This window comes from Neoarius graeffei, chromosome 5 (genome assembly GCF_027579695.1).
Source record: "Neoarius graeffei isolate fNeoGra1 chromosome 5, fNeoGra1.pri, whole genome shotgun sequence".
NCBI classification, from domain to species: Eukaryota; Metazoa; Chordata; class Actinopteri; order Siluriformes; family Ariidae; genus Neoarius; species Neoarius graeffei.
The window spans coordinates 33,655,950-33,682,116 of NC_083573.1; the positions used below are offsets into that span (position 1 = coordinate 33,655,950).

The 26,167-nt window shown below is 41.5% G+C and overlaps 1 protein-coding gene across 1 annotated transcript in view; it reads left to right on the plus strand.

Moving 5' to 3' along the window:
- The window catches only part of LOC132886660 (uncharacterized), a 252,235-nt gene that overhangs the window by 19,976 nt on the left and 206,092 nt on the right, over positions 1–26,167 (plus strand). Inside the window, exon 2 of the mRNA XM_060921593.1 lies at positions 18,617–18,718. The gene's annotated coding sequence lies outside the window, so the exon portion shown is untranslated. The remainder of the gene's footprint in view (positions 1–18,616; positions 18,719–26,167) is intronic.

The window sequence follows — 26,167 nt, forward strand, 5'->3', positions numbered from 1 at the left end:
GGTCAGTGGAGAGTGCTTTTTCGGTCTCTGCCAGTCTGGAACTTTTGTTGTCCCTAATATTTGCTACTTGTCCTTGTTCTTAAAGGAATACGCCACCCCCAAGTGAAATTGAGTCAGTCCCTGCAGTCCCTAGAGTTGGATGAGTGAGCCAAAGCGTTTTGTAGTCGACCCAGCCATTGTCCTGATCTGGAAACGTCCCAGTTAGCTTTAGCTTAGCGTAGTCGCTGTAATCTGGCGTGTCCAGATAGCATTGTTGTTGCAAAAGTGAATCAAATAACTCAAGATTTTTTATAATTATTTCTCATGACGAAGGGATTTACTAGACCAATTTATATCTGGAACTAAGGGATTTACTAGACCAATTTATATCTGGAACTATTTTCGGCCACAGCACAGGCAAAGCACCGCTGCAGGCGCAAAGACACCACGCAGCACCTGAAAACCCTGGTTTCCCTGGTAACACTGGTGTATTGACGGAAGTTGTGGTGCTGCGTGGTGTCTTTGCGCCTGCAGCGGTGCTTTGCCTGTGCTGTGGCTGAAAATAGTTCCAGATATAAATTGGTCTAGTAAATCCCTTCGTGTTAATTTGCATTGATATGTGTACTCGATGTGAATGTACAGGTCATGAGAAATAATTATAAAAAATCTTGAGTTATTTGATTCACTTTTGCAACAACAATGCTATCTGGACACGCCGGATTACAGTGACTACGCTAAGCTAAAGCTAACCGGGACGTTTCCAGATCAGGACAATGGCTGGGTCGGCTACAAAACGCTTTGGCTCACTCATCCAACTCTAGGGACTGCAGGGACTGACTCAATTTCACTTGGGGGTGGCGTACTCCTTTAACTACCACCTTTTGAAATTTTGAGGATGGAAGCAATCTAATACTCACTGTATCCCTCTTGCCAGTAAAGCCAGAATTGAGCTCTTCTTTGTTTCCACTCAGAACTTTTATTTTTAACTTTTTTGGCATGATGAATCAACACACACACACACACACACACACACACACAGAGAGAGAGAGAGAGGGCGAGCAGTGGTCCCGGGGATTTTCTTTAGAATTAGAAGCCTTTATTTGATGGTTCTGTGTTACTAAGGTAAATGGTGTACTAGTGAACCGATGATGTCACAAGCGGATATCCAGTTTCAGTGCACGTTGCTGTGCCTAGATAAGTCTATTTTTTTTCAATATCATAACTTTTAAAATGATTAAATTGTTATAAAGCATTAATTTAAACATCCTGAGGGCACAATAAATAAAATCTAATTTATTTAATCACTATACAGACATTTATTTTTTATTCTTCTGTCCCTTATTTTTAATTATTGCCTTTTCTATACCTTTTCCTTTATGTGATCTCATCTCATTATCTCTAGCCGCTTTATCCTGTTTTACAGGGTCGCAGGCAAGCTGGAGCCTATCCCAGCTGACTACGGGCGAAAGGCAGGGTACACCCTGGACAAGTCGCCAGGTCATCACAGGGCTGACACATAGACACAGACAACCATTCACACTCACATTCACACCTACGGTCAATTTAGAGCCACCAGTTAACCTAACCTGCATGTCTTTGGACTGTGGGGGAAACCGGAGCACCCGGAGGAAACCCACGCGGACACGGAGAGAACATGCAAACTCCACACAGAAAGGCCCTCGCCGGCCACGGGGCTCGAACCCGGACCTTCTTGCTGTGAGGCGACAGCGCTAATCACTACACCACCGTGCTGCCCCCTTTTCCTTTATTCAAAAATGATTATTATTACTACTACTACTACAACAACATGGAGATGTACATCTGGTCAATGTTCATTCAAACACACACACGTGCATGTGTGCACGCATGCACACACTACTATATATTGTACTGGTGTACAAGAGACATGCACAATATGTCTTTTGTGAATTTTTACTGCAATATTGGCCTTTCTACTCTGATATTATATAATATGCAAATGCACACTTTTTTTATATTGCTGTGTGGACATCAGGGTTAGTTCATGAAGTCTAAAGTATTGTTGATATTCACCCACGAATAAGCTGTTGTGGTCAATTTGCAATTACTTTTCTCCCCTTTTCATTGTAATTCACAATTAAAACAACACTTTGTTTAGCTTATAATAATAATAATAATAATAATAATAATAACTTTAGCCATTGAATGAGGAAATCACGAAATGAGTAATTTTGTGATGGCTCACAATTCCTATCACTTCAGCTTAACGATGTGAAATGACAGTGATGAATTAATTTTAATATGACTGTTAGAAGATAGCTACAGCTCAGTCCTGCATGTTTACAGCTGGATAACATTTGACCCAAAATGAAAAAGCCATTAACAGTTTGCTAATGCTGTTCAAACAAACAAATGAAAAGTTGTGCAGAGCACGATACTTGTGAAATTCACAAAGAAATGGAAGTTATAGCCGATTAGGTGTTTTTACAAGATTTGACCTTGGTGACCTTGACCTTTGACCTTCACCCACCAAAAACTAAGGATGTCTTTGTGTGACCCTAGTGAGTTGTCCTGTGCATTTTGGTGAAGATTGGTCAAGAAATTACAATGCTAGAGCACCAACAAACAAACGGACAAGCGGACAGATCAACATGCAAAAATCAGAGATTTTTGCAAGTAACAAACGTGTCTACTTGCTGCTACACATTTGTCATTGCCTCTCATGTACCTACATTCTACCATATTTAGAACATTTCTTTGCTTTCTCTCAGTCCAGTAACAAACACTGTGAATGCTGGTGCAGGGGCACAGATACGTTTTTTGAACTGGGGGGGACAAAGCTGCCAGCAAACCAACCCCAACCCCACCCCCAACATGTGTTGTGCGAGGAATATACTCTGATGCCCTCAGGGCGGTGACATTACTCAGCTAAGACAAAAAAAAACATCACTCCTTCATCCCTGCAACCGTTAGCTTTCTAACTATGCCTGTGTGTTGCGTGAGCGGCAGTCAGTCAACAACTCTTCACAAAGTTTCCTTATGAAACAATATGCTCGCTGAAATTATGGCAGGGAACGCCAGATTAAACATTAAAACTGCCTTCTGAGCACTGTATCTACAGGCTACCACCGAAAGAAGGAGACTACCAGAAAGGCATCTCTACTCCGTACGATTTTACTTTCACTACGACATTACTTTGAACAGACTATCAAAAAATTGCAAGGTGATATGATAAAGTAAGGCACAGTTTACTTACAGTCGTTGTTTTTTGAAAAAACGATGCAATCGTTTTCTGCCTTTTCGGTTTGGCACCCTTCATCATGCCGTGTTGGGGTCCTGAACTAGGAGCTGTCCCCGATATGCCTGCCAAACTTGTGGGTAACCATAGCAACCAAGCTCGAGCTCACAACCTGTGCAGTCTGCGCAGCTCAACCAACCGAATATCAGTCTTTGTTTTGTTTTATGTGAGTTGTTGCAACTATGTATGTACTGCTGTGCACCTCAATAAACCGAATGGTAATTAGTCTTTTGATTTTTCCGTGAGGTTTGCCTTATGAAAAGAAAGACAGCATAGACGGTTTGTCCTCCCTATAAGTGGGGGGGACTGAACGAGGTGAATTTAAATCTGGGTGGGATGAATCCCACCCCTCCCACCCTCTATCTGCGCCCGTGTGCTGGTGACTCATTATTTTCTTTGATTGTCGAGCTTAGATTCAGTGCTTTCACACGCTTCACTATGAGTGAATAAACTATAGAATGGAGAAGAAGAAGCTTTTATTTGTCACATGCCCACTCGCACAGTGAAATTCATCCTCTGCATTTAACCCATCTGAAGCAGTGAACACACACATGCGCGCGCACACACAAGTGAGCAATGAACACACACACATACCCAGAGCAGTAGTCAGCTATGCTACAGCACCTGGGGAGCAGTTGGGGGTTAGATGCTTTGCTCAAGAGCACTTTAGCCCAAGGCTGCCCCCATGTTAACCTCACCACGTGTCTTTGAACTGTGGGGGAAACCAGAGCACCCAGAAAAAACCCACACAGACATGGGGAGAATGTGTAAACTCCACACAGAAAGGCCCCTGTCATCTACCCCAGAACCTCCTTGCTATGAGGCAACAGTGCTAACCACTGCACTACCGTGCCGAATGCTGTGGTCTGATTATTGTAACGGGTTGCTATTTACCAGCTTAGTATCATGGAAGACTCTTTTGCACAATGCACTCTTTTAACACATGGAGCAAATACAAAGACCCGAGAGAGACTGCACAGGCTTCTGTTATGAAGCCAAAGATTATAGGCTTTAGTAAATGTCACATATGGGACTTTTCCACTACCCTTTTTCAGCTCACTTCAGCCCAACACAGCTCGCGTTTCGACTACCTCAGAGCAGCATGACTGAGCTCATTCATCCTTACTCAGCACCCAAAACTCGCACGGTTTTGCAGTGGGGCTGAAGTGAGCCAAACCGAGCCGAGTGGGGCTGGGGGCGTGAGGAGACACTCCCCTGTGCACTGATTGGTGAGGAGGAGTGTCCTCACATGCCCACACACGCCCCGCGAGCACGCTGGGAACCACCATCTGTAAACACCGTAAACCCGGAAGAAGAAGAATTATGACAAATTATGCACCTCGCCGGCGGCACGGTGGTGTAGTGGTTAGCGCTGTCGCCTCACAGCAAGAAGGTCCTGGGTTTGAGCCCCATGGCCGGCGAGGGCCTTTCTGTGCGGAGTTTGCATGTTCTCCCCGTGTCCGCGTGGGTTTCCTCCGGGTGCTCCGGTTTCCCCCACAGTCCAAAGACATGCAGGTTAGGTTAACTGGTGACTCTAAATTGACCGTAGGTGTGAATGTGAGTGTGAATGGTTGTCTGTGTCTATGTGTCAGCCCTGTGATGACCTGGCGACTTGTCCAGGGTGTACCCCGCCTTTCGCCCGTAGTCAGCTGGGATAGGCTCCAGCTCGCCTGCGACCCTGTAGAAGGATAAAGCGGCAAGAGATAATGAGATGAGATGCACCTCGCCTCATCTATACGCTCTTGTCAGTATCTGTTGGCGTTGTCGGTGACAACAAGCCACAGCACCAAGACCAGCAACACTAACGACTCCATGTCCTCCATGTTTATTGTTTACTATCCGGGTCGTGAGACTACCGCTTAAAAGGTCACTGATGTCACTGTTTGTGCCGCCTAACGACATCACGTGACGTCCACCCACTTTCGCTAACTCCACCCAATGTGTCCACCCACTTCCAGCCAGCACGGTTCAGTGCAGTTGTAGTCGAAACGCAACGCCAACAGCCCCGCTCAGCTCAACTCAGCCGCGTTGGTAGTGGAAAAGCCCCAATAGAGACATTTCCCCAACTATGATTCCCCAGAGGTTTATGTGCATGCATATATACATTTTAGATTCACAGTCAATTAAATGACTTTTTTTTGGTTGAATCTTCCCTTCCTAGTTGTTATAAGTTGTTCAGTGGTCAGTGACACAGAAAGTGATGGAGCATGTTGGCATGGCAACCAAAAACAAAACAAAAATATGCTCCCAGGGTAACTTTTTAATATCTGACAGGAAAATCTACAATTCTTCGAAAAGAAAAATCAAATATCTATATTCAGATGATGGCAGAGTAGCTGCCTTGGGGTTTTTGTTAAAATTCATATATTTCTATGCAAATTGTAGCCTATGGTGTCAAAAAAGGGGAACCAAATTATGAAAGCAAATTATGACTCAAAAGAACTAAGCAAGTCTGACTTGTTTTGATTTCTTTCTTGAAAAATAAAACATGATTTCTATTAGAAGATTACTGATTCGATTTAGTGATCATAGGCCCAGCTCTGAGCTTTGCCATGATAACACTGTAAATCCTTTATTATGGCAGTAGAACCCACAACTCACAAAATCACAATGAGCATAGTAGCTTGGTCTGAGAAGTAAAACAAATAATCCTTCAGTGTTTGGATTGGTTTGTGGTTCTTACTCAAAGTTTTGAATACTGTCCATACTGTGTTTTTCAAGATGTGTGGAACTATGAGGGTTGGAACAATGAACGTGAATTAAAGCATAGAGGGGTAAATATGGTGATAGTTTATCAGGCGATTTGATTAATTTGAAGCCAATTTGACTTGATATTTGTTATGCCTGCCAGTTAATGATTACAACAAGAAGGGCGGGGGGGGGGGAGAGCCATGGCCTAATCGTTAGTGAAACAGCTTTGGAACAAAAAGGTTGCTGGTTTTAGTCCCTGGACCAGCAGGAATGGCTGAAGTGCCCTTGAGCAAGGCACCAAACCCCCAACTGTTGTATGTCGCTCTGGATAAGAGCGTCTGCTAAATGTCTCATCTCATTATCTCTAGCCGCTTTATCCTGTTCTACAGGGTCACAGGCAAGCTGGAGCCTATCCCAGCTGACTACGGGCGAAAGGCGGGGTACACCCTGGACAAGTCGCCAGGTCATCACAGGGCTGACACATAGACACAGACAACCATTCACACTCACATTCACACCTACGGTCAATTTAGAGTCACCAGTTAACCTAACCTGCATGTCTTTGGACTGTGGGGGAAACCGGAGCACCCGGAGGAAACCCACGCGGACACGGGGAGAACATGCAAACTCCACACAGAAAGGCCCTCGCCGGCCACGGGGCTCAAACCCGGACCTTCTTGCTGTGAGGCGACAGAGCTAACCACTACACCACCGTGCCGCCGTCTGCTAAATGTATGTCATGTAATTGCACCCTTCCGCCCTTGAGGTGGAACTTTCCTTAAATGGCAGAAGTAACAAAAATTTGCATGAGCTCTGGCTCTGACATTGGACTCGGGGGGGGGGGGGGAGAGTACGAGACCTGAATGGTGCTGCCATGTTCCTCCTCCTGTTGCTTCTTTTTCTCTTTCTCTGACTGTGGGTGTTTAACATTTCGGGAACAAGTAACACAAATTGCTTGCTGTAAATGATAAATGTCAGTTGAGTTGATTATCAGAGTAACACTGTTTCAAATAAAATATAAACCAGGTTTATCAAATCACTTGATAATATTTATCACTATTTTTTTTACTTTCCCATCTAGTTTTACAACTAGTTGGGAAATAAAAATGTCAGGCTATGTGTTTAGTTTAGTTTAGTTTAGACAGAGAGAGCAAACTGGAATGTTTAACTGCTGTTTAGTTTCCATACTAATAATACAGTCCCATGTTCCAGGAGCTGCATATGTATAGTTGTGTGGTGTCATGGTTTAATTCACTTTGACAAAATAATGAAGATAAGGTGTAGACACAAGTCTGTCTGAACAAGTTTTGACATGAAATACTCTTTGAATTTTAATAATAAAGATATAGGGCGGCACGGTGGTGTAGTGGTTAGCGCTGTCGCCTCACAGCAAGAAGGTCTGGGTTCGAGCCCCGTGGCTGGCGAGGGCCTTTCTGTGCGGAGTTTGCATGTTCTCCCCGTGTCCGCGTGGGTTTCCTCCGGGTGCTCCGGTTTCCCCCACAGTCCAAAGACATGCAGGTTAGGCTAACTGGTGACTCTAAATTGACCGTAGGTGTGAATGTGAGTGTGAATGGTTGTCTGTGTCTATGTGTCAGCCCTGTGATGACCTGGCGACTTGTCCAGGGTGTACCCCGCCTTTCGCCCGTAGTCAGCTGGGATAGGCTCCAGCTTGCCTGCGACCCTGTAGGACAGGATAAAGCAGCTAGAGATAATGAGATGAGATGAGACATTGTTATACTTTCAAGTGTTGTTTGTTTTAATTAAATAGCAAACATCAAATCCATTATTTATATTTATTAAGTAAATAATGGCTTAAGAAAGCAAGTTTTCTTCTGGTGTTTATGCTGTTTATGTAATATGAACATGCATTGCTATGTTTATTGTCTTCATGTTCATGCATAATATATTCAAATGCCTTGCTAAATATTTTAAATAATTAGTTGTATTAAAGGAGGAAAGGAATTTGACAGTCTTCAAAGTGAGTCTTTAGGTTTTTCTTCGCATGCCTTCATTATTAACCAATAAAACAACTGACAAAGTGTCTCCTATTTAATTTTTTAAATTTTAGAATAAATATGCTTTTATGGTGAGCTTTTTCTGATGTAAAAGATACTATTTTACTGCTATAATGCTCTGAAATATTAAACAATATTGTGTTCTGGGTGTGAATGTGAGTGTGAATTGTTGTCTCTATATGTCAGCCATGTGATGATGTGGCGACTTCTCATCTCATCTCATTATCTCTAGCCGCTTTATCCTTCTACAGGGTCGCAGGCAAGCTGGAGCCTATCCCAGCTGACTACGGGCGAAAGGCGGGGTACACCCTGGACAAGTCGCCAGGTCATCACAGGGCTGACACATAGACACAGACAACCATTCACACTCACATTCACACCTACGGTCAATTTAGAGTCACCAGTTAACCTAACCTGCATGTCTTTGGACTGTGGGGGAAACCGGAGCACCCGGAGGAAACCCACGCGGACACGGGGAGAACATGCAAACTCCACACAGAAAGGCCCTCGCCGGCCCCGGGGCTCGAACCCAGGACCTTCTTGCTGTGAGGCGACAGCGCTAACCACTACACTACCGTGCCGCCCGATGTGGCGACTTGTGGGTGTGAATTGTTGTCTCTATATGTCAGCCATGTGATGATGTGGCGACTTGTGGGTGTGAATTGTTGTCTCTATATGTCAGCCATGTGATGATGTGGTGACTTGTGGGTGTGAATGTGAGTGTAAATTGTTGTCTCTGTATGTCAGCCATGTGATGATATGGCGACCAGGGTGTACCCCGCATCTTGCCTATAGTCAGCTGGGATAGGCTCCAGCTTGCCTGCGACCCTGCACAGGACAAACGGCTACAGATAATGGATGGATGGATGGGATGTGTAGCGGCAGCTTCACAGCAACCGCTTCAGAGCGGAGGTTAACTTGGACAACATGTGTCTTTAGAAAATAAAGAGATTTGTTTGTCCTAAATTAAAAGGTGCAGTACGAGATTTTGGAATAACGGTTACCGCAAGCCATATTTTGAAAAGAAACACGCCTGCCCTCGCCATGCTCCCACCCCCGCGTGTCGTTAAGTTAGAGCAGGGATGGGCATCTTCCATGATAAAGAGGGCCAATTTTTTTCACCACTATCATCGGAGGGCCACATGACCATGCAATTCAAATAACTGGATGTGAAAGAAGCTACAATATGATTCTCAATAAGAACACATTTTATATGTATTTATATCTGTATGTTTATTGCACCAACATACAACTACTTTCTGCATAGAAATGCATTTTAACATGTCCTTGATAAGCAACAAAGACAAAACGTTTGCTTAAAAAAAACAAAGTGCAAAAAGTCCAGTGCAGGGGCATCAGAAGCATTTGTAATGTGTGTGTGTGTGGGGGGGACACACTGGCGGGGGTCCTCCCCCAGAAAATTTTTAATTAAGTAGATGCCATTTCCTGCATTCTGGTGTATTTTTAACAGGTTGTTAAACACCTAATTTTGCCTACAAAAGTCACTTAATTCAATGACTATTTTAGAGACTCAACAATAAGTCCTCATTCAACAACTAGTCCGTATATTCATCAGCCTGTTTTTAAACCCACTGCTCTGCCTAAGACAATGAGATGAATGTGACACAATTTATCATCAACAATGACTTTATGGGTGCATTTTACTTTTTATTTTGTGCTTCCTTTTTTATTTAGTTTTAGATGTAACACAACATGCCCCTGGGCCAAGCAATAGTGACACTCAACTGTATGTTTAAAAATAAGAATATTCATAATTTCACACAATGAACAGGCATGACATGGCATCATGCAAACTTTATAACACAAAATCACACTGTGTCAAGCAACGGTGACACATAAAAAATAACTTCACACAATGAGCAGGTGCAATTTTGTTAACCACCAACAGTGACTTTAGTAGGTGCGTTTTACTTTTTTCCGATTTAGTGATACTCATAAAAATGACATGACATCATGCAAACTTCATAACACAAAATCACACTGTGTCAAACAACGACACAAAAGAGAACTTCACACACTGGACGACAGCGGCTCTGGCAGCTCCAGTGTACTTCTCATATTTAACCTTATGCAAGGTGTTGTAATGGCGACTTAAGTTGTAATCTTTTAGGGCTGATAATGTCTCCAAGCAAACTAGACACTGGTTTTCCTTTGAATTCGGTGAAGAGGTACTCTTCTTCCCATTTTGGCTGAAAAAGTGTGATTTTCTCGGTCAAGTTTTCTCTTTTTCTCCATGGCTCTTGACTTTCTTCTTCGCTGATGGGGAAGGTGGCCCGGGCCCCACTATTGTTTGCGTATGACGCGCCCTCTATCGGTCAACAGTATAATTACAAGATTTTTTTTTAAACTATTGTTATTAATCTATTTGCGGGCAGTAATGAGTGAGGACGAGGGCCGCCAGTTGCCCATCCCAGAGTTAGAGTGTAGAGAGCTTGGAAAAATAGCTCAAACTTTCTCATTTAAACTGTGTTTTCAGCCCCAATTTTCACTCCACACACATAATTTTCTCAAAAGTAGTAGCCACACTTGTCCTGATTCACACAATGTGTCTACCTACATGAAAGGACTTGCAGTTTTTGAATGAGAAGCCTGAAAGTGAAGAGAGGACAGGCGCACAGCCCCATAGAGTGCCATTATAAACTTGGCAGAAAAGTCACTCGTTTTTAACTCACTCTAGTGACCTCATTTTTTACACTACAGACAAGAAAATTACATCAGTGTGTTCAGGAGAGCCTTGCGGCGCTCACCGTGAAAGAATTTTGTGAATATCTCCTTCCGTTTTCGTGTAAATCCCCATTGTTTGGAGGGACCTTTTTTGTGCATTTCTGTCTCTCCCTGCTGAGCGCGGTTGGGGGAGGGGCTGCTCGCTCTCACACTCACACACACACAGAAGGGACGGGCTGCTCGCGGGCTTCAGTCTGATTGACGTGTTAGTATCCAATCATTTTGAGGTGGTACCTCGATAGGATTTGATGGCGTTTTTCCTTTATTTTACACTGTAGACTGGATTAAAATATTTCGTTTTTGGGTCAAACCTTCTATTGTACTGCTTGCAACATGGGTGTGAGGAGCTTTCCAAGCAATATGGAAAAAATACTCCTGAAAAAAATCTCGTACTCCACCTAAAGCATACAAACAAAACGCTCCATCGCATGACGCGGTTGAAAAACTGTTTGCCACTTCCGCTCCACCTGACCATCAGGTGACGGCGCATATATTGAATGTCAATCAATCAAGACAGACGTCTACTCAACAAGACAGGCAGAGCAGCAAACATGCACAACAGTACGAAAGCACAAAATATTTCAAATAAAGGTCTAAACATATTGCACATATAAATCAGTATTTAATCAAAACGCAAATTATGATCATATTAATTCTGAAAAAACAAAAAAATGCGAAATGGCTCCAACAGGATGTGTAGGGGAGAGCGGGGTAAGATGAGCCACTTTTTACATTTTTCATCATAACTACATGTTAAAGCCATTTTTGCTTCCAGTCTACACACCATACCAAATTTCAAAGTGTACTGTTACTATCTGAGCAAAAAATAATTGATAAGCTCTTATGGTTAGAGTGATATTACCTCTTGAAAAAAAAATGTCAAGTTGAGCCAACTTACCCCATGCACGGGGTAAGATGAGCCACCGTGTGGGGTAAATTGAGCCAACACAAAACATGTTAGGTTAACAAAGTAAACAACTTTTATTATTAGAAATGCAATCAGTGAATCAAGTCAAGTCAATCAAGTGGGGGATAGGGCCGTTGCATAGAGAAGGGGAGATGAAGAGAGAGGTGATAGAACGAGATGGGATAGGGAGGGATAGATAGATGATAGAGAGAGAGATATTCATAGATAGATAGAAAGAGGGATGGTTAGAGAGGGAATGAGAGATATACTATATTATAGAAATTACTAAAACAGTAGAACAGTGCCAAAAAATCTTATTTCTTTCAGTAGGTTAAAACATTGCTAAAACATGCAGCAATCATTCCATCATTCATTTCATCATTATTCAATGTTCCAAGCATTCAAATTGCAAGGGAACACCATTTGCCTCTCCCTCCGTGCTGTCCCCCCAACAGTAAAGGGGTGGGGGAATTTTTTCACAATATCCTGTCTTGACAGGACAGCCTTATCTTTCTCTTTGAAGACAAAGGTCGGCTTTCTTGCAGAGCCATGACATGACTGGCTTCTTTTGACAAATCTTGCCTCTATTTCGAAGACATCCAATTTGATTATCTGGCCAATGAAGAAATGCACTTTCTTCTTCCCCGTGAATTTTGCCACAACATAATCCCCCACATCTAACAACTGGTCTTCCTCATCTGATGTCATATATATATATATATATGTTGTTGTCATATATGACCAGTAAATGTGAAAACTTGAGTGTCATCCATATTGGGTAAGCTCAGCCACCAATGGGGTAAGTTGAGCCAGTGGCTCAACTTGCCCCACATCTAATGGCTCGTCTTACCCCGTGGCCACCATTTTGTAGAAAAATGCTAATAAAGGGGATTAGGCTAATCAAAATTATTTTTATTAGCATTCATATCATAGCTTAGAAAGCCACTAACTTAACCCTAATGTGTCTAAATATTATTCTACTTTTGTCTTCTCTAAATCATCTTCACTGTGGACAAACATGGAATTGACTTAGAAAGCACAAAAACACATTTTTATAAATATCTCCCTCACCTAGTTTGACATGTGGTGCTCCTCTCCACAAGTGTAAGTAAATGGTCCCGCCCCCCTTTGAATGTGGTCACATTTGTTTACTGTTTCTTAGAAACAGGGGGTGGCTCATCTTACCCTCTGGCTCATCTTACCCCGCTCTCCCCTAATGACTGATATTCTAATTTAGCCTGCACCTACATCTTAGCTCATAAGGCCTGTCTAGCTTGGAGTGCAAAGGTGGATTTTAATCTTGTAATCGTTATTTCTTAAGATAAAAGACATACCTTAAGTTACAAACATTAAACAACTAAAAACATGAAAATAGACAACACAAAAAATTACAAAAATGCTAAAAATATCCTGTTTACAATTTATACTTGAAAAATTAGTCTATTTACATATGAATTCTTAAATTTATTGGGATTTATTTGAAGGCGATGACTACTGCTTTTCCTTAGTTTTCTTTCCTTTTCGGTAAAATAGCGTATAGCAACAGAGATGAGTCTAAATTACATTTCTTAAAAATATTAACATCTCCTTTCTCTAAGAGATTACAAATATTTACTTTGTCTGAGCTATATTTCCTTTTATAACATCTGTCTAAAAAATTCTGAATTTGTGACAGATCTGAATCAGAAGCACCATAAATGGAGATTCCATAAAAAAAAGAAATTAGGTAAAACAAAAGTATAAAAATGTCGATCTACCACTACCTGAGAAAAACCTTCCTTTCTGAATGACCTAATTACATACAAATATTTATTTGCCTAGGTCACATTCATATCTGAATTACAGAAATGAAGTTCTGTAATTAACAACTCTACTGCAAGGATTTGATTTACAACTACTTTCTGTTGTGTTATGACTAAATGGCTTTAACATAGCGACAGTACTGCAAAAGGAAACCAATGAGCAGGCAGCCATGCTAACAGCACCCAGGGAACAGTTAGCATGGCTGTTAGGTGCCTCACTCAAGGCCATCCCATATTAACCTAACCACATGTCTTTAGACTGTGGAGGAAACCAGAGCACACCCACGCAGACACGGTGAGAACATGCAAACTCCACACAGAAAGGCCCCCGCCGACCGCTGGGTTCAAACCAGAACCTTCTTACTGTGAGGCAACTGTGCTAACCACTACACCACCACAGCACAGTGAAATTCAGCAGTTTCTGAAATACTCAAACCAGTCCATCTGGCACCAGCATACAAGACACCAAATCTGAGATTATTAAAACTAGTTCTAGATTGTAACCAACTTATTCCAAGATGTATTGTCAAGTAAAATTATCTGTCCATGCAGCAAGATAATTTCACTAGTATTTAAGGAATTTTCTCCTCAAATTCAGTTTTTTTGCAGTGCACCCATGCCATAGTGAAAGTCACACTTTGAGATCACAATTTTCCCATTATGATCTGGCGACTTATCCAGGGTGTACCCCACCTCTCGCCCATAGTCAGCTGGGATAGGCTCCAGCTCGCTCGTGACCCTGCACAGGATAAATAGTTATGGATGATGGATGGATGGATGGAATTTTTCGAAGTGAACATGAACTGAAGCTCTTGATTAGTATCTGCATGATTTTAGGCATTGTGCTGCTGTCAAGGGATTGGCTGATTAGATAACAACAAAACAGCCACAACTTAACCTTGATTACACCACATATTTGACAGCCTAAGTTGTGAGCCAGGGTTATTAATAAACAGTGCTTATGCATGGTTTTATGTGTGTATGGTGCAGATGCATGTTTCTCTCATTAGAATGTGAGGAATGCAGATAAATTTTGCAGGAACTACTAATGGGAGACAAGTATAAACATTAACTGTGGCCCACAATGCCATATCCATTAATTTTGCCCAAAACTATGCCATTAACTTTTGTACATTCTTTGGTCATTGAAAAAAAATTCATTAAATTTACTTGATTAAAATGTGTACATTGGTTCCATGTGAATTAATTGATTTGCATTAACAGTTTTTTTTGTACAGCCAATGTTATTTGATCATGTATATTCAAACCATACCCCATAAGCTACTCAATTTAATTTAATACTAGTCAGCACTAACAAGTTCAGTGTTCTTTTTGTATTTAGAAATCCTGCCTATCTGCATCTGTTTCTGATGTTTAATTGTTTGACGATCGACTTGAGTGAATTTCCTCCAGACTAAAAACTGCTAACAGTTAATTTGTTAGGGAACCACTTGCAGAACAGACTCGTACTTAAAGGTCATAGGCAAAGGTTTTCAATTTATGCACATTTGAAACTTTATATGTTAAAAAAAACCCTCTGCAATTTTCTTCTCATCCTAAGAAGTATTGTTAATAAGTAATAATTAAAATAAGTTAGAATATGTTCGAGCAGTTCATGGTGAATTTCTGCTCGGCGATTTTCGTGACCACTCGGTGTGTGACGTCATTCATGGCAAACAAATTGCTTGAGTCCCCTTCAGTTTATTTGCATTGCCATTCGGCTTGAGTGCAGACATGCGTTTGGGAATTTCCAAAGAAAAAACATGCCTTATTGTTGTGCAGTGAACTGTAGCAACGGGACCGGTTCAGGAAGAAATTTTTTACCTTTTTCCGAGAGAGGAGAAGAGGTGGAAAGAGTGGATTGTGCGCGTGAAGCGAGAGGGTTGGCAGCCAGGTAAATATGCCACTCTGTGCTCCGATCACTTTTTGAAGAATCCCCATCTGTTGGAGAGTTTAGGTGTCAGTGTCGGACAGAGAAGGCTCAAACCTGACGCTGTTCCGACAAAATTTGAAAAATGGTCTTCATGATCTGAGGCTTCCAGCAGGCCATAAGTTGATAGCTGGGGCAAGATCAACTTCTTTCCAATTATGTGAACATTTCTAAACAGCAGCTCCATCCTCTCCAGCTCAGCCGACTTCATGACAGCCAGGGACTTGAAAGCAATGCTGTCCTGTAGTGAATCAGCTGTCTTGGCCAGTTTTGATGTTATAGTACCGATGCGTGCATTTGACTTTTCGTGGTCCTTTATAGTTTCGAGTTTAAAATTACTGGTGCCTGCCTTTGCCAGACTTTCTACAGTCTTCACAGTACAGGGTACTTTCGGTTTTGCTATGAACTAGCCAATCTCGCCTGAACTTCCATTTGTCATTGAACTGTCTTATCTTCCTATTAGCGTCTTGTTTATCTCCATGGCCATAGCCAACTCTGAGGCCCCCGCGGTCCGGACCTCGGTCATTTTTAAGAGCTGAAAATACATTTGTACTCTAAATATTCAACTGGATAAAAAATTAAGAATAACATTAAAATGTCTCCGTAAAAAGTCCATTGTTAATTATGTTAAACGTTGATTCTGTCTTCTGTGTCTGTTTCGTGCGCGCGGCTCTGAGACCAAGAACACAAAAGCGAATGAGTGCGCAACTCAGGGGAGGAATGCAGTGCAGGAGACACTGGGTTTCCATGGTAACAATCAGCGCACTTTCATGAAGCTGTTAAATTGACATTTTCGAAGCAGCGCAGTTGTAGCCTACCTTGTTTGTGATTTTAAAAATAAATCATTCGATAAGCCAAAGCAATAAAGTGGAAAGTTTCAACTTATGTTTGCCTTGGATAACTTTTGCCTAAAACATGGTGGTGTATAGGGGAGAGGGGGGTAAATTGAGCCAGTGGGTAAGTTGACCCACCCCCTGTATTAAGGCACTGGTACACCTTTAGAGTCATGTGATCAGAAATTCTACAATCACCATTCATTTGCTGTTCCATGTGAAGGAGAGATGTCCATGCTTGCGTGGTAAGTATGTTTTTTTTCACAAAAATACATTTTTTGTTTGTCAAAGTAAATTTTTTACACATCAGATATAAAGGGTATTTTGCTAAAAGCAAATTTATCAAGGTCTAAAAACATATATCATACATGTTGATGGTTAGCTAGTGTATCAAATCATGGTGATAATTTAGCTAAAGATTAGCCTGATTAGCCAGAACAGGATGTTTTTTCCAAAATGGTGACTGTGGGGTAAAGTGAGCCAGTTGCCTTGGGTCAAATTGAGCCACTGGTTCAACTTACCCCACCTTGAGCCACTAGTTATTTTAATCCTAAAAAGTCTGAAAATGGCATTTGTACGATTTCTATGACTTTAAATGAACCAAGCACCAGAGATCTGTTAGTTGGCGACTTTGTTATTGTTAAGTTTGAAGCCAAAAGCAGAAGCTACAATTACATTGGCATGGTGGAAAAACTAGAGAATGATGAAGTGACTGCAAGGTTTCTGAGAAGAATCCGGGGAAGCACTGCCAATGAGAAACCCACTTTCGCTTTCAAGGAAAATGATGTGGCACTTTTTCCACAAAGTGATGTGCTGAAGAAGTTACCTCAACCTCAAAAGGCAGGAGGAACTGCACGGAGGCAACAGCACTTCATATTTCCTTGTAGCGTTGAAGGTTGGAATGTGGAATAATTAGTTGAGTAAGAAAAACAAAGCCTTGTTCAATAAAGAATGTTAGGTCAAGTTAAAGAATTTAAAAAAGTTAAAGAAGTTAGAAAAGGTTTTGCATACACTGTTATTTTTGTGTCTGCACTGTATTAAAATATTTAGAACAATACCCTTGCATTATCTATTTATTTATTATTTTAAGTAAAGCTTGAGTTTTACACGAGAAAAGCTGCATTGGTCACTTTACCCCCAGGTGGCTCAATTTACCCACTTAGATGGCTCAACTTACCCTTAAGGTGGGGGAAGTTGAGCCATCACACCACTTTTTTTTGATAAGTCATTTTTTCATTATCGTTTGTCATAGATACATAGTTGTCATTTCTATTTACAGCACACATCCTGGACTATATGTGGGTGGTTTTGTTTTTGTGCTATAACATTTTTCCTTGCTGAGAAGACAGCATTAGTAAGAAATGGCTCAATTTACCCCACTCTCCCCTACTGATTTTTTCCCCCCAAATTTTGTGTGTGTGTAGGTGTAACGGATGCCAGATTGTTAATGTATCTTAGTTCCATAGGCTACATGGTTAGGGTATCTTTTGTCCTCATTGCTTGGACCAGATCAAACCATTAAACAAGCTTAAATTATTCTTACTCTTGCCACATACATGATTTTTTTTTTTCAAAACTGATGATATTCAGTTCAAACACCATTAAAAGTAATTTCAGGAATAGAACTCTTGTGTGACATGTAATTCACCCCTCTCATTTAAATATGGTGAACATTTTTCGGCGCACGCTTTGCGCATCACAGACCTCATTGATTTTAAAATACTGCTCCGGCCCTGTTCATCTCTGCCCCTTTTCCCCTGAGCAGCAGGGTTTGAAACTCCAGCTATATGCCGCTACATAGTGCGCTTGTCAGTCATCAGCAACTTTGTTGCTTCATTCATTAACCGCAGGTTACCGTATCACTGATTTTATCTGAGACGTTAAAGTACGTTCTCAACAATTCTAACATCAAAATGTTTATGCAGGTGCTCATGGGAGTTGTAGGCGCGTAATATTACATTGCAATGCGTTCATAATATCAGATGCCTTCAGAGAAAACTACAATTAAAATATATTGTCATACCACAGAATAAACCACCCGCCAAAGTGGCTAGTGGGACTAAAGTCATTACCCACCAAAGCCGAATTTTACCCACATTTGGCAGGTGGGCGGGTGCTAATGTAAAGCCCTGACACACACACATAGTACACTCTGTACTCGAGTTGAGGGGGATGGGGGGGATGCCATCCCCCTGGAATAAAAAATGGTCAAAATCATCCCCCCTCTAAAACGGGCATCCCCCCTCCCTTCCCTTGCGCAATTTTATCAATAAATGTGGACATTACTTCTATTTAACATTGGAATTAGAAATGCCATTCCACGTAGCTTTGCTGAAACTGAGCATACAATAAGCTCCCGCGAGAGAGGGCACGCGCAAGCGAAGTGTTTGAGGAGGTGACATTCAGTTGGGGTTCCGTTATTTTTTATTTCATTCAGCGTCAGTGACAGCAGCGGATTGCAGCATCATGGCCAAGTGGAGTGGACAGCAAGACCTAAGCAAGTTCGGATTTAAGATCACAAGAAAAAACATTTCAAGAGGTAAGTCAAGAGTTACGAATATCAGTCACACTTTCCACTATCATGCTGTAAAGTTACCGATATGTAGCCTGATTTGTGGGCGGCGGATAACAACACAGCTATCATAATGAATGTTAGTTTGGAGTCTAGCCAGCTATCGATAGCTTACTCAGGTTCATGTTAGCTTTGATTTCTTGTATAAGGCCATTAATTTAATCAGCCTGGACGTTCGTTTGTTTTTCTTCAGGCAACAAAAAGTGTTATTCAAGACAGGAAGGCTAAAATTAATGACACTAGCAGTTTTGAAGGCTTCATTGCCTCATTAGAGAGCCGGTCACAACATGTAAGGCAGAGCAGGATTGGTGTAGGACTCGACAAAGTGTCTGCTAATGCAGCCTTCTTTTTCTTCGTCATAGGCTCTTCTTCTGTCTCCTCAATGGGCCTTTTCCCCTTTCCAAAGAAACTTTCCAAAGATGCCTGCTTTTAATTCATGTTGCTAGCTTGCGTCCAGTATGTATCAAAGTGCTGGTATGTATCGAAGCAAAGTATCAAAGTATCCAAGGCAGCTCCTTGGTAACAGTCAACGTTAAGGTGTCACGTGACCTCGATAACAGCGGGAATCAACGTTGCAGAAAGAATCCGGTCATTTTTCAAAGCTCAAATCCTCGTTCAGATAATAAATAAATCAGAAATAACATTATAAGTACTTTTCTTTTCTTTCCATTAAAATAATAACCGGTATGGACATGTATAATTTGCATTACTCATAAGAATAAACACAATAATAACAAAAAGGAAAAAAAAATGCATAATGCCTCAGACATCTTTTAGGAAGTTTAATCTGATTTACAATTTACTGTTGCTTGTTTTAGCTTATTGGTTACCTACCTACCTCTGTATTTAACTCAATGTTCCCAATGTTCAGCTTTGAATAAAAATTCTATTGACTTGATATGAAAAGATTCAGTTGTTCATTTACATTGCCTGCTGAGGTTTTAATAAATTATTTACCAAATGATTTAAAAGGAGCCTACCATGACTATGAAATTACACTTCAAATTAGTCATCTGCATTTCACCCTAATATCGAGAATGTGGTCGGTATGTCAGCCACGAGACTGACTAAATATGACACATGACATCCACACTGTGCATGTTTTACAGTAAAATACCAGTGTATTTGTTTTTTACAACAATAAAAAGGGTACACAGTGTGTACTACACACTTTATCAGCACAAAATACTGTATATGTCTGGTAAATGAACAAGGTCCACAGACCTACGTTGTGTGCAAACCCTCCTAAAAGCAAACCAGTTTCCCACCGACGGACCGACCGATGGGTCGACATGCGACTAAAAATTTCACCATCCCCCCTGGTTTGATTTTACAACTCGACCACTGAGTACACTTGAGTGGAATTTGCCAGAGTCCCTCCCTGTCCTCAAAGCTGCTTCAACACTTCATTCAAAACTTGGATTTTATAGATTCCCTTTCTAAACATAAACAGAAGGAATAAAATATGCTCTGATTATTGTATAACTGGGTTGAATCACTTGCACTCTTGACAGAATAGCTGATTTTCCATTTACGTCAACTTTTTTTTTTCACCAAAAAAAAAAAATCATCATCAGATCTCAAACAGCCACTCAGAGAGCAAGCTCTCACACCACCTACATGAGTCACTCTCACGTGATATCAGGAAACCAAGTTGCTCTATTTACGAGTAGCAGATGCTGTGATTCATCTATTTTTAACCACCATGGAAAAAAAAAATTATTCTACTCTGAGGAAGCAGTTGATTGTTCCTTACAGTATCGCTGGCACATTTAATGTATTTGTTTTATATAAGTGTTTATTCATAAATAACACCAGTTATAATCCTGTTTATAATCCTATACTCAGCTGTTCTGTTTGCATGTGATGTTCTTTGATATTGTAGACCTAAGCTAGCTAGCTAGCTATATATATATATATATATATATATATTATTCGATGATTAAAGAAACATTGATTGTACATGATTTATGGGGATGGAAGGCAAACAAAAGATACACAGTTAAGAAGGAAAACAGCATAAATTAAACTGTTAATTGTGGTAAGTGCTGCTTGATGAACAGGCTTCGCTATTTTATTGTGTGTCCTTGATTCTCCCCTTAGTGCTGTGTTTACAGGCCTTACAAAGTAACTGATAGAAATGGAGAAATAGAGATGGTCTTGCTCAGTTGGTCTGCTGTCATTTCAACATTTACCTATAGTTCATGAGAGAGTGTGAGAACTCCGCTACTGCATTTTCTCCAACTATAAAACAACAAATATACTTTACCACCAGTATTCTGTAATTAATTGGTAGGTTGTTTAACACCAGGGTTTACAGGATTTTCACCTTTGGTGTATTTTATGAGGTGAACTGCAGTGTAGTGTAGGTGCTGTTAGTAGCAGAAAACACATGTGCATGCACACACAGAGACTTATGGCTGAAACCCCAAGCCGTAGTGCAGTGACTAGTTTATGCAATGGTTAATATTACCCACTTAACCTGCCTGGTTAAGTTCAGACAGTTAAGATTGCGTGTTAGAGGCCATTTAGGCTGAATAATTACAACACAATTTAGACACGTGACAGTGAGTATTATTACATTTACATAAATACCGGTCTTACCAAATGACGAAGTTCGAGTTTGTCCCCGTCATCTCCTTGATAGTTCTTCTACATATGGAACACATAGCAGTGCATTTTCCCCCACTGCACGAGAAGTCTGTATATGCAAAGTGGACAACCCTTGTTGTAAATGCCTGGCTTCTCTCCAGGCATTTTAGCGCCATTAATGTTAGTTTGTTCCTAAACATGATGTATGAACAGGTGAATGTGCATTCTCTTGCACAAAATTAGTATAAAAATTAATGTAGGTATAAATATCTTATGGCAAATTATTATGTGGGCGGCACGGTGGTGTAGTGGTTAGCGCTGTCACCTCACAGCAAGAAGGTCCGGGTTCGAGCCCCATGGCTGGCGAGGGCCTTTCTTTTTTTTTTTTTTTTAAAGATATTTTTTTGGGCTTTTTGCACCTTTTTTATTGGACAGGACAGTGTAGAGACAGGAAACGAGCGGGAGAGAGAGAGATGGGAAGGGATCGGGAAATGACCGCAGGCCGGAACCGAACCCGGGTCGCCCGCATCCATGGCACGGCGCCCCAACCACCCGAGCCACGACGCCCCCTGGCGAGGGCCTTTCTGTGCGGAGTTTGCATGTTCTCCCTGTGTCCGCGTGGGTTTCCTCCGGTGCTCCGGTTTCCCCCACAGTCCAAAGACATGCAGGTTAGGTTAACTGGTGACTCTAAATTGACTGTAGGTGTGAATGTGAGTGTGAAAGGTTGTCTGTGTCTATGTGTCCGCCCTGTGATGACCTGGTGACTTGTCCAGGGTGTATCCCGCCTTTCGCCTGTAGTCAGCTGGGATAGGCTCCAGCTTGCCTGCGACCCTGTAGAAGGATAAAGCGGCTAGAGATAATGAGATGAGATGAAATTATGTCATGTTACAAAAATAAAGAAAAAAAAATCGAGTCCCCATCTCCAATTTATGAGTCCGAAGGCAATTAATGCACGAATCCGAGTCATCAGTGCTCAAGTCCAAGTCAAGTCGTGAGTCCTTAAAATTAGGGCACGGGTCAGACTCGAGTCCAAGTCCTGGACTCGAGTACTACAAGCCTGGCACTGTCGCCTCACAGCAAGAAGGTTTTGGGTTCGAGCCCAGTGGCCGATGGGGGCCTTTCTGTGTGAAGTTTGCATGTTCTCCCCGTGACTACGTGGGCTTCTTCCGGGTGCACTAGTTTCCCCCACAGTCCAAAGGCATGCAGCTAGGTTAACTGGCTACTCTAAATTGTCCATAGGTGTGAATGTGTGTGAGGCAACTAAACAAACCAAGCATGGTTTGCCTCAAGCCCAGATCAGGTTCGGGAGTAATGACAATGAGGGGTACATTGGCTTGTCACTGGGGCAGTACCCTCTAAGGTACTTATTTGTACCCTTTATATACTGCTTGGGAACGTATTTGTACCTTTTTGGCCCTAAAAAATTACACAGTGACCTTGAGATCCAGTAATGATCCCAAGGGTACATTAGTGTAGATTGTACCTTGGGGGGACAGAAATGGACTCCTACTGTACCCCTTTTTCTGAGAGTGTACAGCAGTTAGGTGACACCTGCTAATGCAGTTAATGGAACGTGTTGTACTACTACATGTAGCTAATATTAGTCACATTTATCAGCAATGTAAGCTTTTGTAGTTCATGAAAGAGTCTTGTGTATAACTACTGTCTTTAAAAAGCAAATACATTCCACCATGGATGTGAGTCACACTTGGACATACTGTATGTCAACATAATCTTGGAATTCATTCCTTGGTATTTCAGACAGATTCTGTCCAGAAATAAACAATAATTTCTCCAAATATCACTCTTTTGATTCTATCTGATTAAAATATTCAGGCAATAAGCCCTTATTAGCCATATGGTTTGAAAAACACAAACGTCAGACACTCTAAACAGAAAGACAATGAACAATGAGTTCATCCTTGACCACGGTTGTCAAGGAGGGTGAAACTGGTCTATATACAAATCAGTGTGAGTGAGCAAGCCAGTGTGCTATAAAGTGTGAGCATGTGGTTTCTTCAGGATCTGTGTTCACTTGCATAGCAAAAATAAATGAAACATTTGGCAATATGTCCAAAATGTCACTTAATCAATATTAATTTCTTGTATAAAAACAATGTCCCACTCAAGGTCGTGTTGTTGTACTGAATATCAGTGGCTGTGATGATCTACAGTTGATTATCCACCACCACATCACTGCTGGGGCGGCACAGTGGTGTAGTGGTTAGCGCTGTCGCCTCACAGCAAGAAGGTCCTGGGTTCGAGCCCCGGGGCCGGCGAGGGCCTTTCTGTGTGGAGTTTGCATGTTCTCCCCGTGTCCGCATGGGTTTCCTCCGGGTGCTCCGGTTTCCCCCACAGTCCAAAGACATGCAGGTTAGGTTAACTGGTGACTCTAAATTGACCGTAGGTGTGAATGTGAGTGTGAATGGTTGTCTGTGTCTATGTGTCAGCCCTGTGATGACCTGGCGACTTGTCCAGGGTGTACCCCGCCTTTCGCCCGTAGTCAGCTGGGATAGGCTCCAGCTTGCCTGCGACCCTGTAGAAGGATAAAGCGGCTAGAGATAATGAGATGAGATGAGTTCACCCAGCGCCGTTTCTATTGCTTCGTGAAAGAATCTATTCCATTTGATAAGGGAATACACATCCCACTGAAAATCCACTCCGGGTTTTCCGGGCGCTCCCTACAACAACTCACCGCGCGCGAGGGAATCTCAGCGCGAGCACAGACATTTTGGTGCAGCTGCTTGAAAGTGGAGGAGGTGACGTCATCCCCATTGCCACCTCACAATGTCTAGCTTTTGCTAAAACCTTATTCTTTTTTTTATATGCCCTCAAAATTAACCCTAAGCCACATTAAATTAATGTTCAACTAAACAATGAAATAAGCTTAGCCTAATGGGGTATTCTTGGTTGATGATGAATTGTTTGCAGTATTTGCTCCCTCACCAGACACAATGGACATAAGGACATTCTTTACAAAGAAACGGAAAGTCAGTCAAAATTTCCCCACAGCACAGGGTTTTTTTTTTGTTTTTGTCCCCCTGTAGGCCTGCCTTATTGTAATGCCAAGAATGAGGTCAAGTCTGCTCTGATGATATTTACTGATTCCTTGTTGTGATCTGAAGAACTGGTTTTGTCTGGTCTTTGCCAGTTTTCTGGAAAGTAACATGGGAAATCAGTGGAAGGAATAGTAGAAAGGAAAGCTTTCTACTACCTCGCTGGATGTTATTCCAGGTGGATTGTGAAGGAAAGGGGGATAAAAGTTATGAAGTGGTAGGAATTGTGGTGGCACCAATGTAAGAAGGAGTTATATCTATAAATCTATTTGTTATACTAATCTGTAAATGTTACTGTAGTACCACCATTGCATGTAGGTTGACAAAATTGCACCTGTTCATTGTGTAAAGTTATTTTTTATGTCACCGTTGCTTGACACAGTGTGATTTTGTGTTATGAAGTTTGCATGATGCCATGTCATGCCTGTTCATTGTGTGAAATTATGAATATTCTTATTTTTAAACATACAGTTGAGTGTCGCTATTGCTTGGCCCAGTGGCATGTTGTGTTACATCTAAAACTAAATAAAAAAGAAAACACAAAATAAAAAAGTAAAATGCACACAGTCATTGTTGGTGATAAATTGTGTCACATTCATCTCATTATCTTAGGCAGAGCAGTGGGTTTAAAAACAGGCTGATGAATATATGGACTAGTTGAATGAGGACGTATTGTTGAGTCTCTAAAATAGTCATTGAATTAAGTGACTTTTGTAGATAAAATTAGGTGTTTAACAACCTGTTAAAAGTACACCATAATGCAGGAAATGGCATCTAATTAATTAAAATTTTTCTGGGGGAGAACCCCTAGACCCCCCGCCAGTGTGTCCCCCCCCCCCACATTAAAAATACCTCTGACGCCCATGGTCCATAATGACGGTAATTAATTACATAACACTTAAAAAAACCCTCTTAACCTCCAATGGCATAAATTTTTATTTTAGGGGGAAAAAATATTTCATCCCAGGTTTTGGGAGTGGGCGGTACGGTGGTGTAGTGGTTAGCGCTGTCGCCTCACAGCAAGAAGGTCCTAGGTTCGAGCCCCGGGGCCGGCGAGGGCCTTTCTGTGTGGAGTTTGCATGTTCTCCCCGTGTCCGCGTGGGTTTCCTCCGGGTGCTCCGGTTTCCCCCACAGTCCAAAGACATGCAGGTTAGGTTAACTGGTGACTCTGAATTGACCGTAGGTGTGAATGGGTCAGCCCTGTGATGACCTGGTGACTTGTCCAGGGTGTACCCTGCCTTTTGCCCGTAATCAGCTGGGATAGGCTCCAGCTCGCCTGCGACCCTGTAGAAGGATAAAGCGGCTAGAGATAATGAGATGAGATGAGGTTTTGGGAGCTTGGGGGTCGCTGATAATATATCCATCATAAACGGTGTCGTTCCCCCCCTTTAAAAAAATTAAATTTATAATAATAATGTGGAAAAACTTTTGGAGCAACTTAATTGTTAGGAATAATCTTATTAAAAACTTGTGTGCTACCAATTATGAAGTAAGTGAGACTTAAAAATACTTTTGATTGTAGAGGAAAAACTCATTTCTTTGCTGGCTGAACATTATTTCATTAGAAGTTGTCATAACTCAAAAAGATTAATGTAAACTGTCGCGTTATTTTATTTTATTTTTAGCCTAAACATTTGTTTTTACAGTGCAGGATATCCCAAGTCTCACACGTCAGGGAAATTCACACTTTTTTCTTCACAAAATGTAACTGTATTTACAAATATATTTCCTTTATTTAAAAAAGAAGGAATCCAAGGCACTCTTCGTA